Below are 10,430 nucleotides of genomic sequence, written 5' to 3'. Positions count from 1 at the left end.
AATGCTAAAAAACGCCGTTAATTTAGACCTTGCTAATTAGGATGGTATAATAAGGACCATATAATCAAGTCATATCTAATTAGGATCTCAATAATCAGATCCACGCTAATTAAAATCTCGCCTATTAGGATCCTTCAATAAAAAACTTCTAATTAAAATCATACCATATAAGACCTTGCAAGTTAGGGTCATGGTAATAAAGGCCTTACAAGGCCTATTTATCATAGTCTTTGCATAGCATGAACTTAATTACCATTCTATTAATTAGCGAGGCCATAAAGTGATTATTTACACCGCCTTAATGTGTATTTCCCTAATAACCCGATTTTAAATATCAGGATTGATAATTAGCAGGCCCTTAATTAGCGCTTTCTTTGTTAGCAAAGTCATAATTACAGACCCTAATTACTATTGTCTTAACTAGCTCGATTTTAGCATAGCTTGGTTTAAATGGCTTTACTAAGCACTAATACCATGAAGAGGACGAAGAAAGCTAGAGCGCGCGCCGGCCTCTGATGATGACTTCCTTGTCGACTCCGCGCGGCATAACGAAAAGCTTAACAGCTGCGCTTTAAAGATGCTGATACGCACGTAGTATAATTAGCGGTGTTAAGCTGTTTATTGGACAGCACTCGGCGACAATAAGCTATGGCGACAGTCAAGGCAAAGGCGCGGGCTCCGAGCGCGAGCGGCGTTTAGAAGAGGACGACCCACTAGGAGCCGCTGGAGAGCGCAACCGTTAAACAGTACCAGTTGCTTCGCCACAATTACCCCGGGTACGAAAAGGGAGCCGTCCGGCGACCTAACAGCTCGTCACTATGAGTGGGTCATAGTAGGCTTTGAGGCGCTCCACGTTGACTATGTCGCGCCCTCGACGGCGCATGTCCGAAGCTGGTTCGATGGGTTCGATCAGGTAGTTGACCGGGGATGTTCGCTCGACGACCCGGTAGGGGCCTTCGTATTTCGGCAGTAGTTTTGACGAGAGACCAGTTGCAGTGGTAGGGACCGAGAGCCATACGAGCGCTCCGGGGAGGAACGTGGACTCAGAAGTGGTGGTGCCACCGCAAAGGCTCTTCTGCCGCTCTTGTTCGTGCGTTGTAAAGGACTTTGCAAGCTCGCGACACTCTTCAGCAAGCCTGGCTGTGTCAGAAATAGGCGCACAATCAGATGGATCCGGCTTGTAGGGTAGTATCGTGTCAATAGTGTGCGACGGGTGCCTTCCGTACAACAGAAAAAGGGTGAAAAACCAGTAGTGCTTTGAGGGGCGGTATTATAGGCGTAGGTGACGAAGGGCAGAATGGCATCCTAATTTGTGTGATCGGCGGCGACGTACATTGAGAGCATGTCGCCGAGCGTGCGGTTAAAGCGTTCGGTTAGGCCATTCGTCTGCGGGTGGTAAGCAGTAGTTTTGCGGTGAACAGCATGGCACTCTTTGAGAATGGCTTCGACGACCTCCGACAAGAAGACACGGCCTCGATCGCTGAGAAGCTCCTGGGGTGGACCGTGACGCAGCATGAATCGGTGTAGCAGGAAGGAGGCAACATCGCGCGCTGTAGCCGCTGGGAGGGCAGCGGTTTCGGCGTATCGCGTTAGATGGTCGACGGCGACGATGGCCCAACGGTTACCAGCCGACGTCAGAGGAAGTGGTCCATATAAATCGATGCCGACGCGCCCAAACGGACGGTTAGGGCAAGGTAATGGTTGTAGACCGACTGGTGACACGTGCGTTGAAGGTTTTTCGGCGTTGGCAATCGAGGCAGGAGCGGACGAATTTCTGCACGTAGCGGTACATCCCTCGCCAGAAGTATCGTTGTCGAATGCGCTGGTAAGTTTTGGATACCCCAGAGTGCGCGCATTGCGGATCAGAGTGGAAGGACTCGCATATTTCAGAACGCAGACTGCGGGGTATCACAAGTAGCCAGTGGCGGCCGTCGGCGTTGTAGTTGCGTCGGTGCAGTAGGTCGTCACGAATTGCGAAATGGTGGGCTTGACGACGCAACGCGCGAGTGGTTGGTGTTGCCGACGGATCAGTGAGCAAGTCTATCAGCGAGGCGATCCACTTATCCTTGCGCTGCTCGGTAGCGATGGTGTGAACATCGATAGAAGAAACAGCAATACTGTGAGATACTGAGCAGGAGGCATTGTCGTCAGGCAAGGGGGAGCGCGAGAGGGCGTCGGCGTCAGCATGCTGGCGTCCGTTGCGGTACAGCACGCGGATGTCGTAGTCTTGCAGGCGAAGTGCCCAGCGGGCGAGACGGCCCGAGGGATCCTTCAATGACGACAGCCAGCATAGTGCATGATGATCGGTGACGACATCAAATGGGCGACCATACAAATAAGGTCGGAATTTTGTAAGAGCCCAGATGATCGCCAGACACTCTTTTTCCGTGACGGTGTAATTGGTCTCGGCTCTAGTAAGCGTACGACTTGCGTATGCTACGACATATTCGGGGAACCCTGGTTTGCGCTGCGCAAGAACAGCGCCGAGGCCTACACCGCTCGCGTCCGTGTGTACCTCCGTTGGGGCCGTAGGGCCGTAGTGACGTAGTATGGGAGGAGACGTCAACAAACGACGCAGCTTGGGGAACGCGTCGTCGCATTCGGACGACCACGAATGTAGGGGCCCGTTACTCCCAAGGAGCTTCGTCAGCGGCGATATGATGGTGGCAAAGTTGCGTATGAAACGTCGGAAATATGAGCACAGTCCGACGAAACTGCGCAGTTCTTTGACGGACGTGGGTTTGGGAAATTCGGCCACGGCCCGAAGCTTGGCCGGATCGGGAAGGATTCCGTCCTTGGACACGACGTAGCCTAGGATTGTCAGCTGCCGTGCTGCAAATCGGCACTTCTTCAGATTCAGTTGGAGGCCGGCGTTGCTCAAACGTGTCAGAACATGCCGCAGACGTTGAAGATGTGTGGAGAAGTCCGGAGCGAAAACGACGACGTCGTCCAGGTAACACAAGCACGTGCGCCATTTCAAGTTGCGCAGAACGGTGTCCATCATGCGCTCGAAGGTCGCGGGCGCATTGCACAGACCAAACGGCATGACGTTGAACTCGTACAAGCCGTCGGGCGTGACAAAGGCAGTCTTCGGTCGAGCATCATCAGCCATGGGTACTTGCCAGTACCCCGAGCGCAAATCGAGAGATGAAAAGTATTCTGCTCCTTGGAGGCTGTCAATCGCGTCGTCGATGCGCGGCAGCGGGTAAACATCCTTCCGAGTGATCTTGTTGAGCCTTCGATAGTCCACACAGAACCGCACAGAACCGTCCTTCTTGGCAACGAGAACAACAGGAGACGCCCATGGGCTGTCTGAGGGTCGAATAACGTCGCGTCGAAGCATATCGTCGACTTGCTCATTAATTACCCGTCGTTCTGTGGGAGACACGCGATATGGACGTTGCCGCAGTGGTGGTTGGGCGCCAGTGTCGATGCGATGCGTAACAGCGGACGTGCGGCCGAGAGAAGTTTGCCCGACATCGAAAGAAGAACGAAATTCTTCCAACAGGCACAGAAGCTGGGAACGCTGGACCGACGTAAGGTTGTCAGCAATGGCGGGACCAAATACATCCGCGGGTGATGAATCAGACGTGGAAACGGCACTGATGGTACGGGAACTGGTGCAGTGCGAGTCGTCGGGTGCGTCCAGAACTTGTGCGTCTTCGAGGGGCTCCACTCTGCCGAGACATTCCCCTCGCACCAACGTAACAATGTGCGGGGATGGGTTGGTAACAAAAATAGCGGTGCTACCCTGAGTGACTTGCACGGTCGCGAAAGGTACCAGCAACCCTTTCCTAGTGCAAACGCGGTCAGATGGCGAAAGGAGTGCAATGGTATCGCAGAGACCGGCGCAGTAAACTGGCACGGCCGTCGACGAGCTTGGGGAAACTTTGGTATCGTCTTTGACGAGGATCTTGGTGCATGCCGATGGACTGTATGCCGGCGTTAAATGTGAGAACGGTGAGAGTTCGAGGGCGGCCGGTGCGCAGTGAATTATGGCGTCGTGGCGGGAGAGAAAATCCCATCCCAGGATGACGTCGTGGGAGCATGCGGCAATTATGATGAACTCGACGTCGTATAGAACGTCCTGGATGACGACGCGAGAAGTGCATACTGCTGTAGGCCTAATACTCTGGGAGCTGGCGGTACGGAGGGACATCCCAGAAAGTGGCGTCGTGACTTTTCGGAGTAAGCGGCTAAATATTGCGTCCATAACAGATACGGCGGCTCCAGTGTCGATAAGGGCAGATGCGCGAACACCGTCCACAAACACGTCTATGACATTCGAAGGACTTCGCTGAGGGCTTTTACGGTTCGATAGCGTCGCAGCCCTTGACTCGTGGACTGCGACGGCTAGTTTTCCTGCTCTCGTGCGACAGAACGTGGCCGCATTGGTGACAGTGAGCGACGTCGTGGAGACGGAGAGCGGCGAGTGGATGGAGCTGGGCGTGACGTCGGTGACATAGGCGGGTCGTAGAATGCACGGCTGGACTGGCTGGTGGTGGGTGACGCGACTCGAGGCGGCTGCACGCGATGGCAGTAACGTGCCACGTGACCGGCATAACCGCATGCAAAGCAGATGGGCCGATTGTCGGGTGTGCGCCATCGGTTCGCAGGGGCAGGTCCCGCCCATGTCGCAGGATGCGATTGACGGGGCGGCTGCTGAAACGACTGCATGGTGGGTTGCAGTCGGGGCCTAGGGATGACGGCAGCATACGGAGCCGGCACGCCCGCTTCGAAGGACGGAGGTCTAGCGGCGGCTTCGGCGTAGCTCAATGGAGCAGCCGCAGGGATTACTTGGGGCGTCCTGGCGACAACTTGAGCGTAACTCTGTGGCGCAGGAGTGGGAGGTTGCTGGTGGTACTCAGGCATCACCTCGGCAATTTCCTGCTCAATTGCTCGTCGGAGGGGAGGAAGAAGGGTCGTCGACGACTGTTGAACGTGCGGCGGGTGGGCGAAGGCCAGGAGAGAGAACTGCCGTGCGATTTCCTCGCGCACGAATGCCTTCACTTCTGCCAGCAGCGTGGCCTGGTCAGGTATGGCCGCCAAGCCAGCAAGCTCGTCGTCGCGTGATGGAGAGCGACGGGTCATCGAACGTTGCCGGCGGAGCTCCTCGTAGCTCTGGCACAGTGTTATGACCTCGGCCACGGTGGAAGGGTTTTTGGCGAGCAACATGGTGAAGGCATCGTCGTCAATGCCCTTCATAATGTTCCGGATCTTGTCAGACTCGGACATGGTCATTCTAAAAAGAGACAGGGCGTGCAAACACGGACACAAGAAAGAGATCAGGACACCTCAAACGCCGACTAACAACTGAAGAGACGCACAACGGCTGAAAAGAAAGAAGGCACGAAAACTTATCTGCGCATGCCCATGCAACCGGCGAACCTATCAATCCGGCACGTGTGGCGGTCTACGTAGAAGATAACTGTTAAGGCATTTGATTTCATCTTTATGCAAGTTAATCGACGGTTGGCTCACGCATGCGCTACCACTATTCTCCATATGCCATGCTTCAATCATCAGGCGCGTTTCTTCATTTCTATGCCGGTACAACACTGCGCATTCATCGAATTTTGGCGTGCACTTACAATCTCGACAAGTCCGGACATGGTGCCGTTGGCTTTCTTACACAAGTCCAGGACGTCTTCGATATAACTTGTGAAAGATTCACCGGCCTGCTGAGCTCGTTCGCGTAAGCGCTGTTCTGCTTGCAGCTTACGAACTGCAGGGCGGCCGAAAACGTTGATGACGGCGGTCTTGAAATCCGACCAAGTCGCAAAATCGGACGCGTGGTTGTTGTACCACAAGCTTGCTACTCCCGCGAGGTAGAAGACCAAGTTGCTCAACTTGCCTGCTTCGTCCCATTTGTTGGGTACGCTCACGCGCTCGTAAATTGCGAGCCAGTCGTCCACGTCGGTGCCATCGGCGCCAGTGAAGATAGGTGGATCGCGGATGCGTGGGACACCGGGACATGTGGTCGGTGTAGGAGGCGGCGTTTGCTGAGCGGCGTCTTGAGGCATGGTAGACGGCAGAGTACGGGAACGAAGCTCCAGGGGCATCGAATGGGAGCACAGCACTCTCCACCAATTTGTTAAGCTGTTTATTGGACAGCACTCGGCGACAATAAGCTATGGCGACAGTCAAGGCAAAGGCACGGGCTCCGAGCGCGAGCGGCGTTTAGAAGAGGACGACCCACTAGGAGCCGCTGGAGAGCGCAACCGTTAAACAGTACCAGTTGCTTCGCCACAGCGGCTGTAATCACATCCCGCCTATCTGAAGCACGACCACTTGACATTTTCGTTATAACTAGACGGCAGCGTTCAGACAATAGCAAAAAAGGGTGACGATGGTGCTCAAAAGGGATGGTGCTCTAAAGAAGCGGGGCTCGTGTCCAGTTCCCCGAAAAGCCTAGCAGACGATAGCTGCGCAGGACTGCTTATGGTGCGCATGCGCGTATTCTCTTTCATTTCGCCGCTGCGCTCCGTTGTACGACGCTTATCGACTCGGCGGTCGATGCTCGCGCGTTCAGGTTAAAAAATATAGCAGTGGCTTAGCTCGGCTATGCCAGGATATACGTACCGTTAGCTAAGGTTCAGCTGATTATTCTTAGCTTTCTTGGTTGTCAAGCTTCTCCGCTTTTCTGCGCCACTGAGCAGCATTCATGCTGTCCTTCTCCATGGCAATATCACACTGGGAAACGCCAGCCAACCGGTCTGACAAATGGCTGACCTCCCTGTCCTTCCGTTTTTCTTTTCCTCCTTCTCCCCGCTATATGTATACCGCCACCGATACGTCTGCGTATGCGCGAAGGGGCTGATATACTACAGCGTAACGTCGACGCGCGCGCACGCTCGGCACAGCGACGGTACACTAACAAACGGGACGCGCGGCGCGACCGACGCGCGCCCCGGCTGCAGCCGGCGCGAGCTGCGGCATTCCGCGCCGGCGACATTATCCACACTGCACTACGTCTCTTCGTGAAGAAGGGACGCCGAGTGCGCAGACGTTGCGCACTCGGCGCAAACTCTATGGCGTTGCGCGCTCGCGCAACGCCATAGAGTTTCCAACAATACATACAGGAGGGAACTCTGGCGCTAGTGTCTATGGGAGCTGCAACGCATGACACTTCAGCCAGTTGGTTGTGCATACAGTTGAAACCCGCAATAACAATATCGGCGGGGAAAGCACAAAATTTCGCTCTTGCGGGAATTTCGTTGGCGCGAGAATGCGGCAGAAAATATGTGGAACTTACAAAAAACACGTTTTATTTCCAAAAGTCAGTAAGTTTGCTTTGGCGGGCCTTACCATGCAGCGATTTCATGCCTCTCGGTCGGGAATCCCGTTTGCCACGGCACAAAGTTCGCTCCATGCACTGGTCAGTGACGGCAGCACTGCGCTGTCACCAGTACTGCCAGTACCGTCATCAAGTTCGCCTACAGGTGAACCGTCTTCCGGCTCCGCTGGATCAGCGCGGATCAGCGCAGAATCGTGGACAGCGAGCTCCACGCAACGCCGAATTCTTCGGCGATGTCCATTTCTTTCCTGTCCTTTTCCACCTCACTGATGATTGCAGCCTTATCTTCCAGCGTGATGAACTTACGCTTTTTCGTTGGAGGCGGCATCTTCGCAGGCAGCGAAATCGGACGAAGCAATCGCAACACACAGTTCACGTTGCACCCAGCGACCAAGCAAATGCTCCACAAATGGCTCCACACACGGCTCCACACACACGACCATGTGCGCGCAAAACCGGCAAAGCCAAGCACAGAGCCAAGCCCACGAACGAAACTCCATGAGGAATCTGGATTTGGCTACGTAGTCCGCGGTAACGAGCAGGTGTTTCGGCAAGCCATCATCATCATCATTGTCGCCAGCTTTATGTTTTTTGTAAACAACGATAGCGGCTGCTTCTCAAGTGCGTTGCAGGGATAGTTTTGCACAATTTAAGTGTAGCATGAATGCATTTTAGCAGTTTTCGGATGTAGTTAATGTTGCGAGAGTAGATTATTTGCGCACTCGTGTTTCAAAAATTTCGTTAATGAGGGACTGCTGTATGAATATCTTTCGTAGTCACGAGTTACGAAATGCATTGACTCCTATGGGCGTTCGCCGGTGCTCCGAAAATATTTCGTTGCGATGAGAATTTCGTTCCCTCGGGATTTCGTTATCGCGGGTTTCGACTGTAGTCGACACTTGCAGCGTGCTGCTCAAACACAAAAAAATCACAGCATATCCACGGAGTGAATGATGATGAATGCGCGAAGCTGCGTTCATCGGTAAACCGTGAATCTTCCGTGAATTCTGCCCAGTACATCATCACCGACGTGAGATCGGGCGCGTTTATACTAAAGGTTCGATGAGTTATGACGACATGCAGCTCACTTTAATTTTACATGTACGCTGTGAATTTTCATTGTTTATAAAACCATTGCTTTAGAAAACATCTGGCGTCTTTCGTTAAGCAGCTGGCGTCTTTTCGTTTTGCTTTAGAAACATCTGGCGTTCTTTCATTTTGCTTTTAGAAAACATCTGGCGTCTTTCGTTGGTTTATTTCATCAATCAACGGCGTTTTGAACACAATTTTTATTGTTTAATCACGCACAGGAGAAATCTCACCAGGCACTTGGAGGTAAACAATGGCTGCTAATGGGAATGAGAGACAGAAGTCGGCTTTTAGCTAACATTTACACTTCTACTTGTACTAACGTTTCCTACTGGAACATGCCAATGGCTGCTAATGGGGAATGAGAGACAGAAGAATTTGGCTTTTAGTTAACGCGCACGCTGCGAATTTTTTATTGTTCAACAACGCACAGGAAAAATCTCCCACCGGCACCACCGTGGAGGTCAAGATCTGGTACTAGCGTTACGACTGGTTACGCACTACCAGGCTAGTGAAAGAAACCCACGTGACCGGTATGGCAAATTGAGGCGCCATCTGTCGACTGGGATCAGAGTTAAAATCTGCGTTCCGTCTCTTTCCTCCCAACTCTCTTCAACCCCCTCTCTGGCGGGATCAACTCCCTTTCCTGCGGGAGGCGCGCTTTCCGCCGCCTTGCTGGCGCCGCCGACTTTGAAATCCGTTAGAAAGTTTCGTGTCTGGCGTTGGTAAGGCGTGCGTTAGCCGTCGTCGCTCGTCCGTTTCATGGTGCTCGCTCGCTGTGTGCTTGTGCGACGCGATGTTTTACGACTCGCGCTGTTCGTGCATAGTGCTTTGTTGCTTGAATACTTCCAGAACAAGTCCCGGAATATATGTGCCGGCCCCCAAAAGAACGACAGGTGAGCGTGCCCTTTGACAGACAGACAACGAACTTTGAGTCGCGGTTTTCATTGTGTCAATTTGAATTCACGTCCATACCGAGTAGCTGTTCTCTGCAGTGGGGCTACAGTTACTGTTTTCAAAAATGACTGATTTGAAAAGGGCAGGATGCTGCGTTTAAATCGTTGTACGAACAAGCAGCGGACATGAAGCCCATGCAAAGTAACTATAGTTACAGGTTTACAACTCTCACAGAACCGCGTGCTTGAGTGTGTGCTTTGCATTTGTCTCCGGTTAATTACTCCCCATCGCCTATAACCACGTTTGTGAGACATTAGGTAGATGTATGAAAACTTATGCTGCTCTGAGACGAACAAACGAGTTCACTTTTGCACGAATCGACGGCGCTCTTTATCTGATTGAAACTTGCCCTTTTCTTTAGGGCGTATTTCGGAACGCAACACAGCTGATCGGTGCGCCCAGAGAAAAGCTGAAGAATTGCAGAATCGGCGCACTTCAAGAAGAGATGCCATGAATCATCCGATATCAGCCGTTTATTTTCTCCGCGTTTATCATCACTAGTTATATGAAAATCAACGTTTTTGGAAATGTAGTCAATAAAGTGCGGCCAATATTAGTTGTGTTATATGTGGAGTTCATTTTGACATCTTTAAAATGGTCGTTACATTATTATTCTACTTTTAGGTATTTCAACTGCTTTCATTGTTTTTGCATTTCAGGAATGTTCAATTTTGTTACTTATGATAATTTTGTGCAATATCGTGCGCATATATCAGAAGCTGTTCTGCACTTTTGTCAGTATAAATATTGTGTTTTTCAATATGTGCCCTAGTGTTATGTTCTGTTTTTTTTTTCCACTGTTCTTTAAATTCTTAACATTGCCGCGAACTTTCGTGTTGTTTAGTGATCATGAACACGTGTGTGTTAATATCCTGAGCCTGTATCGCACCACATTTGATAGAATGTTGATTTTCGGAAACGAGGAGAATAAAAAGCGACGAAAGATATTTTGTGTTGTGAGTGCAATTCATTCTTTTGCGTTCTGGCACATGCTGCACGGCTGCAGTGTTTGCAGAATGCCTGATTGCAAATTGCGCACATTCAAACGCGCAACGAACGCGCGGCGCAGCACGCGCAGCGGATGCAA

General features: G+C 52.0%; 1 long non-coding RNA gene across 1 annotated transcript; it reads left to right on the top strand.

The window, feature by feature from the left end:
* The first annotated feature begins 8,907 nt into the window (after positions 1–8,907).
* Positions 8,908–9,899, top strand: LOC125758681 (uncharacterized). Its single transcript, XR_007416302.1, has 2 exons — positions 8,908–9,282; positions 9,705–9,899. It is a non-coding gene; the product is annotated as an uncharacterized LOC125758681 (long non-coding RNA).
* Positions 9,900–10,430: the final 531 nt, after the last annotated feature.

The sequence above is a fragment of the Rhipicephalus sanguineus genome, chromosome 5 (genome assembly GCF_013339695.2).
Source record: "Rhipicephalus sanguineus isolate Rsan-2018 chromosome 5, BIME_Rsan_1.4, whole genome shotgun sequence".
Classification (NCBI taxonomy): domain Eukaryota; kingdom Metazoa; phylum Arthropoda; class Arachnida; order Ixodida; family Ixodidae; genus Rhipicephalus; species Rhipicephalus sanguineus.
This window is presented reverse-complemented; position numbering and strand designations above follow the sequence as displayed.